This window comes from Miniopterus schreibersii (assembly GCF_964146895.1).
Source record: "Miniopterus schreibersii genome assembly, chromosome: 10".
Taxonomy (NCBI): Eukaryota; Metazoa; Chordata; class Mammalia; order Chiroptera; family Miniopteridae; genus Miniopterus; species Miniopterus schreibersii.
Window position 1 is genome coordinate 20,085,152 of NC_138110.1, and position 19,728 is coordinate 20,104,879.

The 19,728-nt window shown below is 44.6% G+C and overlaps 1 protein-coding gene and 1 long non-coding RNA gene across 5 annotated transcripts in view; one reads left to right on the forward strand and one right to left on the reverse strand.

Moving 5' to 3' along the window:
* Positions 1-4,956, reverse strand: part of MAPK4 (mitogen-activated protein kinase 4) — a 127,646-nt gene extending 122,690 nt beyond the window's left edge. For 2 of the 3 annotated variants that reach the window (XM_081150258.1, XM_081150261.1), the window contains exon 1: positions 4,313-4,481. The gene's annotated coding sequence lies outside the window, so the exon portion shown is untranslated. Of the gene's footprint in view, positions 1-4,312; positions 4,482-4,723 lie in introns of those variants that run through there. The other variant, XM_081150259.1, reaches the window with a different exon arrangement.
* A 454-nt stretch (positions 4,957-5,410) lies between these two features.
* Positions 5,411-19,209, forward strand: LOC308563314. Of its 2 annotated transcripts, none has more exons than XR_013999775.1 (3): positions 5,411-5,525; positions 10,692-10,790; positions 19,105-19,209. It is a non-coding gene; the product is annotated as an uncharacterized lncRNA (long non-coding RNA). The 2 variants fall into 2 exon arrangements; XR_013999776.1 differs by lacking the exon at positions 19,105-19,209 and adding an exon at positions 17,295-18,051.
* The last annotated feature ends 519 nt before the right edge of the window (positions 19,210-19,728 follow it).

Consider the following 19,728-nt stretch of genomic DNA (forward strand, 5'->3'; position numbering starts at 1 on the left):
GTCCCTACTTTCTTCTTCCTACTTTCCCTATCCCTGCAGCCACACATGCCCCATCACTCCTCAAAACCTTTTTGAGAAGCAGCTTTACTTGAAGCTAATAAAAACGGAAAGCTCAGAGCCCCTCTCTTGCACAGGACTCTCCCAGGCCTGGGAAGAGCCCTAGCAACATGTTCATCTGGTCATTTTGTCTTTTTCTTAAAGAGAACCCCTCAAGTTGCACAGCATCCTGTTCCACCAGAAATGGATCCTCCCCTGCCACTTCCCTCACCCACTGCTGACCAACAGCCACTGCCCAAGCAGCAGACTGAGATGACCCTGTGGGTACACTTCTGTTATATAAATCAGCCACATGCTAGGCAAAGAATTTGATATATATTTTTTTGGCCTCAACAGATTGACTTAATATGATGACCAAATTAAAATATGTGGCCTTAAAAAAAAGAAAAAAAGATGTTCATTCTGATTTGGGAAATTATTCATATGGAAATTTCTATACTGTTAATTACACATTTACTAAGTCAACTTTATTAAAAAGAACCAAGTTTCATTAAATAAGACCTCTCCCAGAAATCTGGGAATAGTTATATAGCATAATGCATAATAACCAATACCCCTGAGAACAGTGGTTCTGAATCAGCAGTGATTTTGCTCCCCAAAGGACATTTGGGAATAACTGGACACAGTTTTGGTTGACACAACTTAGGGAAGGGATGTGGGGGTACTGCTAGCATCTAGTGGGTAGAGGTTGGGGATGCTGCTAAACATTCTGCAATGCACAGGACAGCTCCCCATGACAAAGAATTATCCAGCCCACAACATCAGTAGGGTCCATGTTGAGAATCCCTGCCTTAAAATAATGGTCACATATAAGTAAAGACGCTAGGATTCTGTCTGGAAAATGATTAACCTTTAAAGAGTAGGAGCCCAGGTTAACAGGTGGCTCATGCAGAGCTGCTATCTCACATCAACCACCACATCATATTAAAAAGCAATGAAAGCTCCAGACTTTTATAGTTCATGGGACTGCTAGGACCCTTGCCAAGAGAGGTTACATGAGGAGGTGATAGCATAATTTCAGGAGCACCAGGAAAGGCACTTTGCCTCCCCAATTACCTCCAACACCTACTTGTCCATGCTTAAAATCCTCTCCTGGTGGACAAAGCCTTTCATTCCATAATGAGGCCTAAAGTGCAAAGACAGCCCCAGAAAAGAGAACAGTGACCTACATTCATATTCAAGAGGAAGTGACTGATGACAGATTGTTTTTTCCCTGAGTTTTCATATAGAGGAAGGCTCTGAGCAGCTGAAAGTGATGGAGAGGGAGAGAGGACAGGCCCCAATGAGGTAGGGAGAGGGTGGAGAAATGGGCAATACAAGGTTCTGAAATAAATGTCACCTACTCCACAGGGGGTGAGAGAATTCACAGTCTCATCCTTCAAGGAAGTTAAAATCAAGTTCAGCTCAGGTGAAAAAACTCCAAGGATGCTTGAAAGAATGGTAGGGATGCAGTGCCATCACTTCAGCTAGAACAGAAGACGAGGATCCTTGCCAGCTATGGGGATCACAGTGAACCCCAAACCATACTGGATGAAGGCCCCATCTGATACCTAAAAAAGTCATGGTCTCAGTAAAATGCTCAGGCTGGGCCTCTTTGCTGAATGAATGGCAACTATTCCAGATGAAGTGCTCTAAATATGGTCTGTTTCTTCCTTCACACCTCTGCTTATACCATTTCCCTCAGTTTGGGAGGTAAGTCTTCGTTGTCTTCTTTGCCTAGCTGAATCCAAATCCATCTGTAAGACTAGTTCATGTTTTCTCTGCACATTCCTAATTTTGGCCTCTGTTGTTTTTTTCCTCTCTTCTTATAAGTAAAGGGCCTCCAGGTCATTCATCTAGTGCCTGTCATATTTCCTACATCTTTCAGAATGGGCCAACTTCCAGGAAAGATCTCGGGGGTTTCAAGTCCATAACAAAAATTAATATGTAGTTTTAAAAGAATTTAAAAGGGACATCAGAAATAATTTTGGAAGAAAAAGATGACTGTACCAAGAAGCTAGGATAAAACAGTTACCAGGAGTTGTTGGAGGCCAAGGTAGTAAACTCACTAGACACGTAGCATGTTCTCATTCACTGATAAAGGAAAAGCCACCATTCCAAGAGGACAGAAATTTTTTTCTGACATTAAATTCTAGGAGAAATTTGCCTGTGGCTTTTCATGTATGCTGCACAGTCATTTTATGTGTTTATCTCAAGAACGCTGTTAGATCCTTTAAGACAAAGAACATGTCTTAGACTATATACCCCTGATAACGGCCTATATATAACATTATCAGTGCTCAAATATTTGCCAATAGACTAGGGACCCACAGTTCTCTTGCCAATCTGAATATTCCAGTGTGTCTCAGGACCACAAGATTATTAGAGTAATAGAGTCATCAAATTTCTTAGCAGGAAGAACATTCAGACCACTTCATTTTGCCTCTAGGTTCCCAGTCATTCCAACGACGAGATTTTTAAAATACTTTTACCCCAAATGCTGCCACCAGTTTGCAGCGAGGGGCTGGAAGGTCCATGTTGGCCCTGTCATGCTTCTCCCTCTCCCCTCCTAATTTAGTTGATTGTCCTTTGCCAATCTTTCTGTCCCCACCAGATTCTCCGTCCCTTTGAGTGGCAGAGCTTTGCCTTATTAACCTTTGATTCCCTGCAATACTAGCACAGTGCTTTGCACAAAGGAGCTACCTACTTTTTTTCAATGTAAGGAAACTGAATTGGAAAGAGGTCCCAGAATGGGCCTTCCATTCTTCTGCCTTGCTCCCCTCTGACAAGCCCTAGAGCTATAGAGCAGAAGCTCTTCCTACACCACATAAGCAGTCCAAAAGGTTAAAATGCAGGTCACTGAAGGAACTGAAGACCCAAGGGTCCAGAAACATAGTCTCTCACCCTCGTCTCCATATGTCCCCCTCCCCAAAAGTACACTGGGCAACCCTTCAGAAAACAACAAAACAAAAATCTGTTCTCAGTAGGTGCTCAGTAAACCTCTATTCAAATCAGGTCATAGCAAAGCTATCCTGAACTCAGTAAGTACTCAATAAGTATCTTTTAAATTGAAAAGTTTGTAACACATCTACTTTGCACATAGGTGCTCGATAAAAACCTTTTAACGTAGGGCTGCTGCTTTGCACATAGTAGGCCCTCTGTAAATGCCTATTAAATCGAATTGCAGCAGACACTCGCTCCTTAGAGAGCCCAGGCAGAGGTGACGTTAATCAAATCCCAGGCACAGACCCATGAATGGAAATGCGCGTCTGGAGCTAGAGCTGGATAGGCGCGTGACAGTGCGCGGTCGCGAGGAACGCCGAGCTCTACCCGAGCCGCGCGCCCCCAGCCTGAGCGCGGCATTGATTTCCACTCGGGATCCTTTCCCCACCCCGGCGGGAAACAGCCGCCGCCTCCAATTATCACTTTGAGGCCGCACTTGGGGCTCCCGCCCCGGCCCCCTCCTGAGGCAACCGCCCACCCAGGCTTCTCCAGGGATCCCGGAGAGTTGCGGGCAGAACAAAAGCAAAAGCCAGCCGCGCTTCCGAGGGCTTTTCAGATGGAGAGCAGCGGGGCAGAGGGAGAGCCGGCCCGGACGGAGCCGCGGTGTACACCCCGATCCCGGGCCGGCGGCCACCCGCCCTCCCCCGCAGACCGGGGCTGGGAATTGCCCAGCCGGGGGAAGCAGCGGGGCCCCCTCCCTCCGCACTCTCTGGGGCCCCCGCGCTGGGTCCGCGGAGGGGCGGAGTAGGCGAATCCGTCCGGTGGGGCGTGGGAGGCGCTGCGTTAACCCTGGAGCCAGACGGGAAGGGGGTTGGCGGGGAGGACCGGGCAGACCCCACAGCCGCGATCCAAATCTGAACTCGCAGCGCGAGCAGCCCCTCGGCGCCCCCAAAACGCACCGGGGTGGGGTCCCCTCGCGACGTCGCGCCCCCATATTCTCCTCCACTAAACACAACCCCCGAGGAGCCCAGCGGCAACCTTCCCATCTAAACGGCCGACCCGGGGACAGCACCCGCGCGCGCCCCGCGGAGCGAGGGGTCACGCAGGGCGGCCGGGCGGTCCCGCGGGAGGCACCCGCGGCTCGGAAACTCGCTAGTTTGGTATTTGCTTGGGTTTTGTTTTTTGTGTTGTTGTTTTTTTTAAGGTGAGGTGAGGGTTGCGGAAAGCGAAGAAGTATCGTTTCTCCCTTTCTCCGCGGCTTCTTCGCAGCCGGCGGAACTCCGCGAGGAGCAGGCAGCGGGGAAAGAAGGAAAGCGAAGGGGGAGCGACTTACCCGCAGCAGAGCCCGCGCGAGAGCGCGGCGGCCGGGCAGGAGCGGCGCCTTTGTCTGCGGTCGCGGCGCCGCGCTAGGCCAGGCGGGTCCCAGCCCCCGCGCGCCGCGAGCTCCCGCGGGCGTCCGGACAGCCCCGCTTGTCACTCCGGCGCCGGCTCGAGCCCCAGCCCCGGCCGCCCCGCGCTCGGCCGCAGCCGTGGCTCCGCCCCGAGCCGGGCCCCGCCCCCGGCCCCGGGCCCCCACCTGCTGCAGCGCCGAGCGCGGGGTGCCCGGCCCCGGGCGGCCGCTCTCCCCGTGCGCCCTGCTCCCCCTGCCCACAGCCTCCGGGCCGCTGCGCTGCGCGGTCCCGGGGCGGAGCGCGCACGGTGCAGACGGGCCTTCCCCGGCCCAGTCCCCTGGGAGTCACCGCACCTGAGGGCGCCCGCGTCTTCCGAGTGGAGCCCGCGTCTCAGGTAGCCTTGCCTTCCTGCCTGGGCGCATGATCTCTAGAGACCTCTGTCACTTTAGGAGCCCCTGCTCACTCCTGCCCAGGAAGGAAACCCCTTCGGACACGGCCCGGGAGGGAGCGGGGACAGAAACGGGGTCCTCCTCAGCCCGGGACGAAACCCGGCCTCCCTTCCTGGCCAGCACCACGCTGCTGCAGCGGCCAGGGGCGGGGTGCTCGGGGAAGGAGCTGGCGGGGACCCGGTAGGGGACGGCGCGGGTGGGCCCGAGGCAGGGACGGGCGGAGGGCCGAGCGGGTGCGGAACGCACGTGCCTGGGCTGTGAATCTGCGCTTATTTGCACAGCGTCTTGGGTCTGTGAAGCTGCTCTTGGGAACAATGTGGGAACCAACACTTTGGAAGTCAGAGAAAAGGAAAGCAGAAGCCACCAGCCCCGAAACACTGGTAATACCTGGTGTTTAGGGGACGCCTTCCAGCACAGCCAAAGTGCTCCACACCGATTAGGTGCGTGCGCCCCAGTGGAATGGTTGAGGAGCCGCTTTTCTAGGCAGCGAAAAGTACGATAACCTAAATATTGTATAATGAGGTCATTAGTGGGTTTCGCTGCCTGTGAGCCCTACTTTCTCCCAACTCCCAAAACATTCAGAGAGAGAACCTCACTTTGATGCTTCATACGGTCAGCTGTGTAGGATGGTTTTTTCTGCTCCACCCACCGTGACCACCACCACCAACAACAACGCCACCACCTCCAGGGCCCAGTACAATTCCAGGTACATATTAGGTGCTCAATAACTGTTGAAAAAAATAACCTGTGAATCCCATTTTGTGCTAACCATAACGTGGGCAAAAATATAAAAATTTTAAATTGTGCGATTATATGCATCAAGTGGGTAAAACAGTGATGGCCGTAGGAAGGGCAGTAAGTGTTAGCTGTAATTATTCTGTAGATATAATTGCTAAAAATCATATTATGTAGGTAGTACGTTAAAGATTACATGCTAAGTTAGAGCCAGTTATCTGAACCTTCACTGACCTAAAAGAGTAGGTAAGGATAAGGCCAGAGTGGGTGACAAGCAAAGGTGTGTACGTCCATGACTAAGGGTTCCAATGTGTCTTCCCCAAAGAGAACATTTTAACATTCTGCTTCTTTAATTTTTATTACAAATAAGTATTATCAATTCTGTGTTGATTTATTCATTTTTATAACATCTTGTCTAAGAAGGAAGAATAAGAGGTCCCTAGGATGCTCATTTTATCCTAAAAAAAAGCCAGAAAGTCAAATGTCCCACCACATTAAGCCTACCAAGGTGAGGGCCTGGTGGCTCGAATGGAAGACGTCAGGAAAGCCCTTATTTCCCTCCTGGGTGTTTTAGATCAGTGTCTTGGGTCTGAAGCTGCTCTTGGGAACAATGTGCTTGTCCATGTGAGGTAATTTATCTCTTCCATTTGGCAACTGGGAAAATGTAATTTTCTCCAGGAGATGAGCATGAGTGAATGGCTCATGCATAGTGAATGGCCATCCTCTAAATTGCGGGACAAGGCTGTGAAATATGCATTTTAATATTGGAGTCCATTACAGCACAATGCCAGGGCAATGAACAGGCACCCTCCATCACCTGTGTATCAAATGGGGCTGGTCTCCTGTGGATGTGATGTTCCTATCAGGAAACAAACAAGCTATTTCTTATTTTTACCCCAAGGGAAGATTCCTAAAGAAACAGCTGGCCTAGGTAGGAGTCAGTCAGCAGAAAATAACCACACAGGGCCCAGGGGTTGGGAAGGTCACTAGGTCACATTTTAGGACTTCTTTTCTTCTGGGGGGAAAAAGTGTACCAGCATTTCCCCACTACCTATGACTAGATACCACAAGCCAGGCTAAGGATGCCAACATCTGTGGTGGTCCTGGAAGGCACAAGGGCAGGGAGTTGCTGTATTGAGCAGGCAAGTGCCATGCCATGCCTGCCTTGCTTAGGGTATTTAGATACAATTTTTTAAAATATTGTTGAAATAGTTGTGTCTCCCCAAAATTCATATGTTGAAACCTAATAATCCCCAATGCGATGGTATTTGGAGGTTGTGCCTTTGGGAGGTGATTAGATCATTAGGTGGCACCCTCAGGAAGGGAACCGTGCCTTATAACAGGCCACAGTTGAAGACAGTGGTCTAAGAACCAGGAAGCCAGCTTTCACCAAACATCAAATCTGCCAGCACCTTGATCTTGGATTTCCCAGCCTCCAGAACCATGAAAAATAAGTATTTGTTTAAGCCACTCATTCTACAGTAACAACCCAAACAGATCAAGACAATCGTGCTGGCCAAATTAATCTTTCATGACACTCATTTTTGACTTGGGCCTAGGAAGAAGAGTGAAGGCAACTTAGATTTATTAAACATAGTTTTCCCCCACCCCACCTCTTCTACTCCAAGGAGGACTAGGCATCAGTGCCAATGACTTTACATGTGGCCTCTCTCAGTGGTAAGGACTGGTCATATTTAAGGAACCAACTGAACCATGACTTCTAGAAGATGGAGTCACCACAGCACGGGCATATAAATAAGCCTGTGCTGGGCCAGGTGTCCTCCCCCCTTTCTTGGGTGGTTGTGTTTGTGGAGAGCTCTGATCTCTCTCTCTCTTTCTCTCTCTCTCTCTTTTTCTCTCTCCCTCTGTCTTCACCTCCCACCCCTTATTGTCTATCTAATTGTCTCAGCACCCCACCCTTTTCTTTCTCTTCTCTCTTTTTTCATATGTGCAGCCTGTCTGTCTAGGAAGGTAAGACGGCAATGGGGCTATTCTCATAGCCTGGGACCTAAGGTCTAGAAATCTGAGGTAACTCCCTCTTCACTTTCACCCCAGATGGTTCTGGGAATGCCTTTTCTCACCAGCAGGGAGATGAGATCTAAGACACAAGCACAGACGTGGAGGAAGAAAGCAACAGGTTCTCTGGGTTTCTTGGTTTTAACTATGAGCTAATCGCTCCAAACCTACACATTCACTAGAATCACCTAGGAAATCTTTAAGTGCACTGAGAAAAAGAAGCAACAGTTGACACAGTGACCTGCTTACCAACGTCTGTCCCCATTTATCATATTCTGCCTTTCCTCCTCTTATGTAGGTAAACTGTCCCTGCTCTATTGGAAGTCACCCTCCACTTGTGTGCAAGGTTGTATCCCCTCTCATTTATTCAAGAACATCACTTTATAAATGCTCTCCTTTCTCTTTGCTCATCAGTTTTTCCTCATTACTGGGTCATAAGCAGAAACTTTCAAATATGGTTTAATGTCTCTCATCTTTAAAAAACAACAAAAACAGAAACTATTTTGACTCCATTCCTCTCCAGCTTCTCTTCCAACTCTCTTCTCTTTACTACAAACCTGCAAAACAAAACTTGCCTCTTTTCACTGTCTCCAATTCCTCTCCTCTATTCTCTCTTTAACCCATTTTAGTCATCTCTCCATGGAAACTGCTCTTGATAAGCTCATCAGGGACCTCTATGTTATTAAATCTAATGATCAGTTCTCAGGCTTTATTTAACTTAACCTACCCAACATTTTTCATTTGGCTTCCAGGACACTTCTGGTTTTTATTTTATTTTTATTTTTTAAAAATATATTTTTATTGACTTCACAGAGAGGAAAGGAGAGGGAGAGATAGAAACATCAATGATGAGATTCATTGATCAAGCCCACAACCCAGGCATGTGCCCTGACCGGGAATCGAACCCCGGTCGCCTGGATCCTAGGTTGACGCTCAACCACAGACCCATGCCCAGCCAGGCAACATTTCTGGTTTTTATTCAACCTTACTGGCTCCTTGGGGAACAATAAATACTAGCTACTCAAAATAGCATGGCAAACAGCATACAAAATGGAAACGTACTAAAGCCATTTTCCACCAATTTCTGAAGGAAGACAGAGATGCTTGCTATCATCACTATTATTAACATTCTTTTAGAGGCTAAAATAAAGCAATAAGACATGAAAATGAAATAGGAGATACAAATATTCAAAAGGGAGATACAAAAAATGTCTTTATAGATGCTATAATTATACAACTGAAAATGTTAGGACTCTAGTTTTTTTTCCATTTAAAAAACTACTAAAATTAATAAGAATGTGGTAAGATAGCTAGAAATAGTAAAAAGAATAAAATCAAAACCTGGTTCTTTGAAAAAAGTAATAAAATATGTAAACTCTTCAGAAGCCTGATTAAGGAAAAATGAAAAAAAAATTAAATGTTAATAAAAAGGGTAATTTAAGCATAGATTCAAAAGATGGTCTAAAAATTAACAAAGAAACCTGAGTGCAGTTATCTAGTAAAACATTTAAAATTAGTTGTTTTTATGTTTGATTATCATAAGATACTATTCTTACTCCCATGGAGCTCAGTCTAGTGGGGAGATATATATTAAATACAGTCATGTGCCACATAATATCATTTAGTTCAAGGACAGACCACATACACAATGGTAGTCCCATAAAATTATAATGGACTTGAAAAATTCCTACCACCTAGTGATGTCATAGCCATCATAAGGTCATAAAGCAATCCATTACGTGTCTGTGATGATGCTGGTGTGAACAAACCTACTGTGCTGCCAATTATATAACAGTATAGCACATATAATTATGTACAGTACAAAATACTTGATAATGATAATAAACAACTATGTTACTGATTTATGTATTTACTATACTATACCTCTTATCATTGTTTTAGAGCAGGGGTGGGGAACGTCTGGCCTACAAAATCATTTCTTCTGGCCCTGCCAAGGCAACCGCAGACAGGACTCAAAATTCAATAATCTAGGAGCTTTTTTCATAGCTAATTTTTTAAGTTGATAATTTTGTATGGCCTGCAAATGATGTTATAAATATCCAAAGGGTCCTTGGCAAAAAAAAAAACTTCCCCACCCCTGTTTTAGAGTATACTCTTTCTAAAACTACAGGAAAGAGAAAAAAAAGTTTGCTGTAAAACTGTATGTGCATTGCACCAGCAGCAGCCTCATGCACTTCATGTTAACAGCATCTCTTGATGGCATCATTTTCTCTTGCGCTACAGTAACATGCTGTATAGGCTGGTAGCCAGGGAGCAATAGGCTGCAATATCATACAGCTGAGTTGTGTAGTAAGCTATACCATCTAGGTTTGTGTACGTGTTCTCTGTGATGTTCACAAAACAACAAAATCATCTAATGACTCATTTTTTAGAACGTATCCTTCTCATTAAAGCAGTGTGTGATTGTACATGCTTACACAAATAATTGATTTTCCTTGTATGGAAGGTCGTACTGGGCAGACCTAATCTCATTGGGGGGGGGGGAGTACAGAAAGGCTTCATGGGGAAGCAAAACTTAAGCTGCATGTGGAACAGCAGAGAGTGGCTCAAGCAGAGTGAACAGTGCGAGAAAATGCCAAGGAAAAGGTGGGAGCATTTGAAAATGTTACAGGCTGGAGGGCAGGGTGGGCAGAAAACAGAGCAGCCAGAGAGAAAGTCAGGGCTTTATGGCTAATGGCGGGAATTTCAGCCTTAATCCTAAGTATCATGGGAAGACCTTTCAGCATTTTAAACAGGAAAGAGTTGAGCCCTTACTGAGTTGAGCCCCTACGGTGTAAATTACTTTATCTGAAAGGTCTGCAAAAATTGTAACCTTGCAGCAAAGCAGCATTTCCTACAATTCCTTGTCCCTAGCATCATTCGGTGATACTGACCACCAGTAAACCCCTCTCCCTGTGACCCTTTAAATGCTTTCTGCCTTAGACGTTTCATGGAAATTCTGCAGCACTTTCTTTTTTTTTAATTTTTCTTATTATTTATTGATTTTGAGAGACAGAGAGAGAGAGAGAGAGAGAGAGAGAAAGAGGGGGGGGGAGGGAGATTTGTTGTTCCACTTACTTACGCACTCATTTGTTGCTTCTTGTATGTGCCCTGACTGGAGATCCAACCTGCAACCTTGGTGTATTGGGATGATTCTCTAACCAGCTGAGCTACCTGGCCAGGGTGAATTCTGCAGCACTTTCAAGGCAAGTCAATCCAGGTACGTATTAGGTGTCAGGAGTGGTTTGGGCAGATCTTAACTTTCACTTGATTCCCACAAACAGAGCCAACCTCTCAGCCTGCTAACTTCCCAGAAGTTTCTTGGCTGGTTTGGACCATCCCAACATTCTCTTCTTTCAACCTGTAATAAGACCTAACTGAAATTCTAACTACATGTTCCCTGCCCTGTCCTTACCTCACCCAGTCATATGTTTTTCAAACTATAGGTCATAACCCATTATGGGCTGTGAAATCAATTTAGCAGATCTTGCCAGCATTTTTGAAATACTTGAATAGAATAAAATATAAAATATCAAAGTCCCTTGTACATGATAAGAGTATCACTTGATGAATTTTCATTACAGGCATATATGTACATTTGCGTGGGGATTGCGGGGTGGGAGTGGTGTGCACATGCACCATAGATCACACCATTAAATGATTTTTTAAATTATTGGTCATGATCATAAAAAGGTTTGAGCATCACTATTCCACTTTCTCTCATCTCTTGCTCTGTTTAGAAACTTAAACTTACTAAGACCTGACTCTTCTGCCTTACCTCATTTAATTTTTCCAAGTCATTTTTATTCATCTCCTGGCATGTTAAAATATCCTCTCATGCAGACATCCCACTGTTATGGGAATATATTTGAATTTTTCTTCTAATCTCGGTGTTTACCTGGAGTTTATCTCCTTGTCACCAACAGTGGCTTATACTTATAAAAGTGACCCATGGTTTGATGGGTAGCTCACACCCAATAAGTACTGTCCGAGCCCAGGGGAGGCTGCACCAAGATATCCCACACTAGCATATTGATTATTCTGAATTAAAACCACTTGAGTGTAAGAAATAGAAGCATCAAATATAGACAGTTCTTCCAAGAAGTTTTGCCTGTGTATGACTCAAAAGCCTTCAAACATTGCTGAGCTTTGACCTAGATTTTTCACTTCCGGAGATCTACCCAAAGGAAATAATAATCAGAGATACTGACAAAGATTTAGGCACAAGGATGATAATTGCAGCTTTATCTATAATAGATGTTGACAACAATATAAGTACCAAACAATAGGGAAGTTGTTAAGTAAATTATTGTATGTCTTCATGATCAGAATATGTTCCAGCCAACAAACATGATATTTTTAAAAATTTTTTCCATGATATGGAATAATATTAATAATGGACCAAGTAAAAACAAAACAGGCTATAAAAATAAGATTTATAAATGTGCTATGTATAATATATTATATGCAAAGAGAAAGGCAGGAAAGAAAATCATAAAACTATCAAAAGTTATAGGAGAACCTCTTAAATTTTTGTTTTCCTCTATGTTTCAAAATCAGCATTTATTATTTTTATATCAGGAAACTTTATTTTTTTAAAAAACAATGAAATTTGCTATGAAGGAAAAGAAATAAAGTAGAGACTGTGGGGTTGGCACTAGGAGGACATACACCTGAAGAACTAGTAGGTGTTTTAAGTTTTAAAAAATGATGGCTATATAGCTCATCATGTTTCCCTCTTAGATCCAGCTGCCAAGAACCTTGGAAACAGACTTGATGTTTAGTCACAAGTATCTTATTTTCTTTTCTTTACACATTTGATTTATCCCCTTTCTTGGGCCCCAGTTTCCTCATACGCAAAAATAAGAAGAGGTATGGTGATAATTTTGCCCAGTGGGAAGTGTCAAGGCCTCCCACCAAGGCCCAAAGCCCCTTTGGCCAAGAAACACAGGTAAGAAACAGCAAATATCCCTCAAGGCAAGATTCCTATCAGAGACCTTTATGTGGACTGAAAACAATATACCACAGATGGGCTATTAATCCCATCTACTCAGACCACGTTATATGATATCAGATTGGGAAGAGGAGAGGCAAGACTCTCTTGTTAATGGTACCCACGTAACTGTTCTTGTTACTTCTGTGGCAGCATCATGACAGCCTGGCCATGGAGGAGCATTGGGAATTTATGAGACTTAGGATGAAAAATCTGAGGGACAGACTCTTGGAAAACCCAGAATCGCCCCTTCCCTTTGATAGCCTTTACTCTCAGATGGGTTCTTTCCAGGTGACACCTCCATCTCTCATGAAAATTTGAGGAAGACCTCCAAGGAGTCCATGTCACAGTAAAGACATCATCTTGACCTAGCAGAGCATACATTTAATTCTAGCCTTTTATAGTTCCTGGCTGCAGTATATAATTTTGTTCAAAGAGTTTTAAGTTTCTCAAAAAAAATAAATTGCATTCTGAGTTGGTTTTCCATATCCAGCCTGAGCACCGTCCAATAGAACTTTCTGCAAAGGCAGGACTTACTGTCCAATACAGGAGCCATTAGCCACAAGCAGCAATTGAACACTTGCAATGTGGCTGTTGTGACTAAAAAACTGAACTTTCCATTTTATCTCATTTTAACTCATCTAACTTTAAATTTTAAAAGCCCCCATGTAGCTAGTAGTTCCCATGTTGGACAGTATAGGTCTAGTCCTTACACAACTTAAAGTAGTCGCTACAAATCCTAATGTTGAATCATGTTACAGCAACATATGTCCACCTCTCCTGCATGAATTCCAGAGCTGTTTATGGCAAACACATGTCATCTCATCAGCAAAATCAAGCATTTCCTATGGGCACAGACGTAGTTTTCTCTCTCTTTTGACTCCTAAACAGTGCCCAGCAGAGTAAGCCATGGCGTACTTACCCATTGTTATTTACTAAGGTAGATAATGTAAGGGAGAAGGAAGGGAAATAGTTCATCAAAGTTCGGCCCTCTATCTTCATCTTCTTTGCCCCACGCATCGCGTCTGTTCTCAATGGACCTACTCTCCTGTCCTCCAGTCACACCATGTGGACATTGCTAGTCTGGAAGAAGCTAATGACAATATTTAGCTTCTCTGTCTCTGTGTTTCCCATCAACCATCACAAACTCTGCCAACACTCAAAGCCTGTAATTCTTTTAGGCAAAGACACACTGTTCAGATGCCTGCAAAACAGTGGAGTAGGGAACTCCAAGAGACATCCCCTCTACAAAAACAGTGAAAAAACTGGCAAAATCAATTTTATTGGAACTCTGGAAACTAGTCAAAGGTTTACAGCAACCAGATGAGTACTTAATCAAGAAAGAAACAGCTGTAGGAAATCTTTTTGGCATTTTCACTTATCCTGGCCCTGGTCTCACCTCCCTGAATCAGCAGCAGTCTTGAAAATGGAACCTGCATTGCTGGTGTGGGTTCCTGGTGCTGCAAGAAGTAGAGCAGACCTTGTTCTCAAAGACCTGTGGTTATTTGGCTTGACCTGTCTGGTGTCTCCCCAAACTGGCACCAAGAGCTTGCTTCTATTTTGCTATTGTCTCTCACAGAGTGGAGAGACAGCTCCTTGGGGGAGAGGGGGCATTTTTCAGAAACATTTAAAGGCAAATATATTAGCCACTGCTGCCAGAACAAACGATAATAGGTGGAACACACAATGCACATACCAAAAATCTTAAGAGGAAAGGATGGGTAGTGAGAAGCTTTTGGAATAAGGATTTTGAAAAGCTTCCACATATTCCTGGGAATCTAGAAGACTACCCACATGCCCAGGGCAGGGTATATGCTCAGAAAAGACCAGAGAGGCTGTAAACTTTCACCTCTGGCTGACCTTCAGGCTGCACAAGCAGGAAGTGAGGGCTAATGCAGAGTGTAAACTGCCCAGCTGGGTGTTGAAGGCATGCCACACAAACACCATCTGCAAAGACTTGAATATGTTTATGATTTGGGTTCCAGGCATTGCAGGAAATCTCTGTAGAGTCACTAGCTGACTATTAAGTTAATCAAACAGACACTTCAGTGGGCACACATGACAAAGAATGCAGATTTTAAAAATTAGTTCAGCCCTGGATGGTATGGCTCAGTTGGTTGAGCATCATTCTGTGCACTGAAAGGTCACTGGTTCCATTCCTTCAGGGCACATGACCGGGTTTCGGGCTCGATCCCCGGTTGGGGTGTGTGCAGGAGGCAGCTGATTGATATTTCTCTCTCACATTAATGTCTCTCCCTCTCCCTTCCCCTCTCTAAAAAAGAAAAATCAATAACATATTTTTAAATATATATTTTAAAAATTAGTTCAAAAAACTTACTAAACAGTAACCACAAGCATCAACAACAAACCCGGAGGAAGGAGAGTCTGACTTCCAGAATTGGGGCATTATAACATGCAAAATGCCTGATTTTTAACAACAGCAAAATTATGAAGCATGCAACTAAACACGGGGGAAGAGGAAACAGGGAGTGACTGCTTAGTGGGTGCAGGGTTTCTTTTAGGGGTGATGAAGTGCTCTGGAATTACATAGTGGTGATGGTTGCCCAACATTGTGGACATAGTGGAAACCATAGTATTGTACACTTTTAAATGGTTAAAATGGTGAATCTTATGTGAATTTTACCTCAAAAAAAAAAGAAGACTCACTGCAAAATGGATATTTAAGCAGTATGCTGGGGCTTTGCTTTGATACAATTTTAAAAAGTCATTTTGTAACTTTTTTCTTTTGCCTGCAGACACACACCTCGGTATTTCCAGGTTGCCAAGTTCATTATATGAGCTGGTTTATAATTGAAGGCCTATTTCTGGATGGCATTTGCCATGGGTCCTGTTGGCAGGTTCAGATTGTCACATGAAGCCCACACTTTTTTCCAATATCCCCCAAGCACAACACTTCCAAAGCATGACCCTGATCTCTTCTCTTACTGCCTCCCTCCATCACCCTACCTTAGCAAAGGGCATTTCCCCATGCCATTTTGGACAGCTCCCTTACACTATATCCAATTAATCCCCAGTTCCAGATATTTAACCTCCTAAATGGTCTTCAAATCTATTTATTTCTCTTCCTCGTCACTGCCACCACCTTAGTTCTCTGGGCCACCGTTGCTTATCTGTACTATTATAAGAGACTCCCAACTGGTCTCACTCTCCACATGCTGTCTTGACCCTTTTTAGCCTATTTTCCATACTAAATCCATTTGCATGTTAAAAATGCAAATCTAATTATTTCACTTCCCCATGTAAAGCCTTTAATTGGCTTCCCATTGCTTAGAATAAAATCCTTAAGTGTTGAAGTGGTCTGCAAGGCCCTGTGACCTAGCTCCTCTCCAGCCTCCCACTGACTCATGGCACTCCTGTCATGGAAGCTTTTCTATTTCTCCCTACCTCAGGGCAGTCCTATACATGCTCATCTCTTTCTAGAATATTCTATGTCCTCTCCTCTCTGCACTTACCCAGTCCTACTCATTTTCAGAGCTTAAATGAATGTCACTTCCTGAAGGAAGTCTTCCTGGCCCTTCCAGGCTTGCATAAGTTCCCATGTAGGCTAAGTGCACAAGGCTCTCTTTTATGTGCATCTTCCTCTTACAGTTTCTATGATCAATTGCTCAATGTTTGACTTTTCCACTAAAATGTGAGACCCATTAGGGCAGGTACTGTTTGGATCAGTGTTCTAACCTCAGTACCCATCACAGGGCCACGTGCATGGCAGGTAGTTAATACATATTTGTGGACTTAATATTGTGGAATGCAATCAGGGCTCACAGATAACACTTTACTAATTGGTTGGCACCTTAGTAAGAATGAGTTGACAGCCCATCAGAGAAAGAATGCAGCCCAGGTGGTGCTCAGAGCTTGAGCTTGAGCTCGGTGCCCCTTATCAGGGCCAGGGTGGGGCGATGGGAGTGGGGATGGCATCGCCAGGAAGCCCTGCTCTGAGCCAGCCAAGTTTTTCAGGATCCCAGAAGAACTGTGTATGAGCAGTCCTTCACTACTCATTTCAGTGTCCTATTACAACACACATAGCAATCCCAGGACAGAGAAATTTAGGGAGTGAATTATTCATTCTGATTCAACTTGACCTTCCAGGATGTTCAGTCAATTCAGGGTCATTTTTCCAGACCCATGGGTGCCCCAGGTGGCCACCCCCAGAACTTCTGGTCCTGAAATCCTCCCTGTTTCTCCCTATCTCCTTTCCCACAACCTCTGAGTCATTTTTAATTGCTTTGTTCCTTCCATAGTCCCCACCCATCCCAGTCGACCTCAGGGCCCTATGTCTTCTAGTGGTAGTTAACCAGTTGTCAATTGTCAGTCATTCAGCTTTGTCCAATTTCAGTGCTCAGCAGGGTCCAGCAGTGGGGAGGGGAGAGGGGACAGACCCTCATCTTGATCTGACCTCAGAAAAAGAGATGGGTAAACAATCAGATTTTTTACCCTGTCAATGTTAACCCCCTGCCAACTTATTTCCTGGACATTATAATGATAAAGAAGACATGTTTTCTACTCTACCTCTAGTCCTATTTTTAGCTTCAGGGTGCACCAGGCAGGATCCCCAAAGGTGAGATAGAAAACCCATAGAGACTGGATACCAGAAGGGGTGGCAGCAGTGAGGAGAAGTGGGAGCTGTTATAGGAGATAAAGGGAGGCTCAAGACCACCTTCGTCAACTTCACAGGCTTTCTGAGAGTCTGACATAATTCTGTTTTTCTTGCAGAAAACAAATATCAGGGAGGGATACTGCAAAATTATTTCCATAAACTGTCTGAAACTAAGAATGATGTGTTGGCAATGACATTGAACAAACAGACCCCTAGCTCCTTCCTCGTGTGCTTCAGTTTTCTCCATCAGACTGCAAGCTTCAGACTGCAAAGGGCCGAACAAACCTGGGTCAGGCTGGGTGGTCAGCAACAAGAGAAGAGTCTGAAAATGATAGTTGGTCCAAGTGCCTGAGCCTCCCAGCCTAGGTTGGCTGCATCCTGGAGGAATGAGAGAATCCATGAACAAGATGCATCGACCCAGCCATAACTTCAGAGGACCTTGGAGAAAGGGAAAGGTGCCAGTAGACTCAAAACAGGCTGAGTTGGATGTCAGTTCAGATGATTAAGTTCAGGGTTTGTAAGCATTGAATATAAAGGAAGAAACTATCATAGGACCTGCATGGAAACCCTAACCCCATTTCCTTCTGGGATTCTTGGATGGGAAACAGGATTATACAGCAGGTAGTGCACATGGGTTTCTGCAAAGTATAGGACACTATGAACACCTAAGAGCATCCATGCAAAAACATCTGCACCAGGACCACCTGGAGATAGAGCTCCAGGGACATTCTTCTGGGCTCTCGCTTCAGCCTGCTCCTGTCCCCAGACTCTCACCATTAAATTTAGTTGTGCTTACGCTGAGCCCATATTTGTTTATATTTCCCAAAGGGAAAATTTTAATAAAATTATGCAGTGATAAATATAAGGTCCTGTACTTTGGTCTGGAAATCAGCTGCATATTTATAATAAGAAAGATAAGGTTTAGCTAGAATGGCACTGTGAATCTCTTAAGAGTTAATAATAATTTGCCTCATTCTGAAAGGATCCTCATAGCAAGTAACTGTTTGATAATGATCTCCACGTTGCACAACCTCTGCTCCCCCTTTGATGTGAATCTATTAATTTTATCATCGGATATCAAGGGATCTGTGCCCTGATCCCAATTCTGGTACAGACTGTTTCCCTGAGGAGCTTCAAAGTGAGCTGATTTCCTTTCTCAAGGACAGGGCAAGAGTACCTCTGTCTTATGCATTTGTCATCCGATGACTAAATCAAAGTTAAACAGCCAAGAATTCACACAAAATGGAACAATGGAGAGAAGTCACATCTAAAGAGGGCCCTTGTATCCGTAGCATTCCTAAGAGTTTAAAAGCACTTTTCATCCATCTCATTTGGTCTTCTTCTGCACAGTCCTGTGAGATAAGCTGGGCGGGTGTCTCCAGGTAACTGATGAGGAATCAAATAACCTGAGAGAAGCCAAGGCTCCCCAGCTTCTCAGTGTCAGAGCTGGGCCCAGAAGCCAAGTTGCAACTTCAAGTTCAGCTCGCACTACGCATGAAACAGGAGGGCATGTATGTGTGCACAAAATAGTTTAAAATCAGATAGTCTTATGAAAAAGAGTGCCCTGTGTATTTGTTTAATTCAGCAAGTATTTGCTATTAATATTTAACAACTGTTAACTATGTAAAAAAACTATAATGTGTAAATCACTGCTCCCATTGTGGGGGTGGGGCAAGGGAGGTGGCAAGGTGTAAAAACAGGAGTGATCTCAGTTTCTGAAACCCTCACATAAGTCAGGAGCTCAGCCCATAACAGTGAAGGTGTGAGCCGGAGGTGGCAGAATCCACCAGTGCACAGCAGAATTGGGGTTGGACAAAGATTTAGACCCCAACTATCTACTCTGATTGATTTTTGTTACAAGTTCAGAGGGAAGTGCTTCAAGGTTCTGTTGTTGTTTTAAATGGAATCTTAATATTGGCATTTCAGACACATGTGACGAGGCAGTAGAAGAAATCTCCAGTTTCAGGGGCCTTTCCTGGGCAGCAGATGCATAAGCAGACCTTCTGTGTCTGCCTCATCTTCCTGGCCAACCAAAAGGTAGGCCCATCTGGTTCTCCTCTCTCTGCTTCTTGAGTTAGTTTGGGATTTGGATCTCTTGGCTCCTTCCTCCCCTAACACTGTCCTGGTTTGTGACCTTTTCTTATTCCTGTCCCTGACCAAGCCTAATTCTGGTCTTCCTGAGAACACTGATATGCTAGGTTTGCAAAATAAAACTCCAAACTCTTCCTCACCATTGTTTTAGATCAGTGATCCTCAGAGTGTGGTCCCCACACCAGTGAGATTGAGGTCATCTGGGAATGAGCTAGAAATGCAAATTCTCAAGCCCCAGCCTAGATCTACCACATCAGAACATCTGGGGTTGGAGCCCAGAAATCTGTTGAAGGGGGGCAGAGTTTGCCACTCCAAAATATGCCTCTTTGGGATATTGATTACACTAAGCTGGTTATTTTTAAGAAATAAAAGACTCAGGAAAAACCTTTGACCTTCCCCTTAATTGCCTAAAAGAATTTTGATAGAGAACCTCCCCCAGAAAGAGAGATATCATCATAG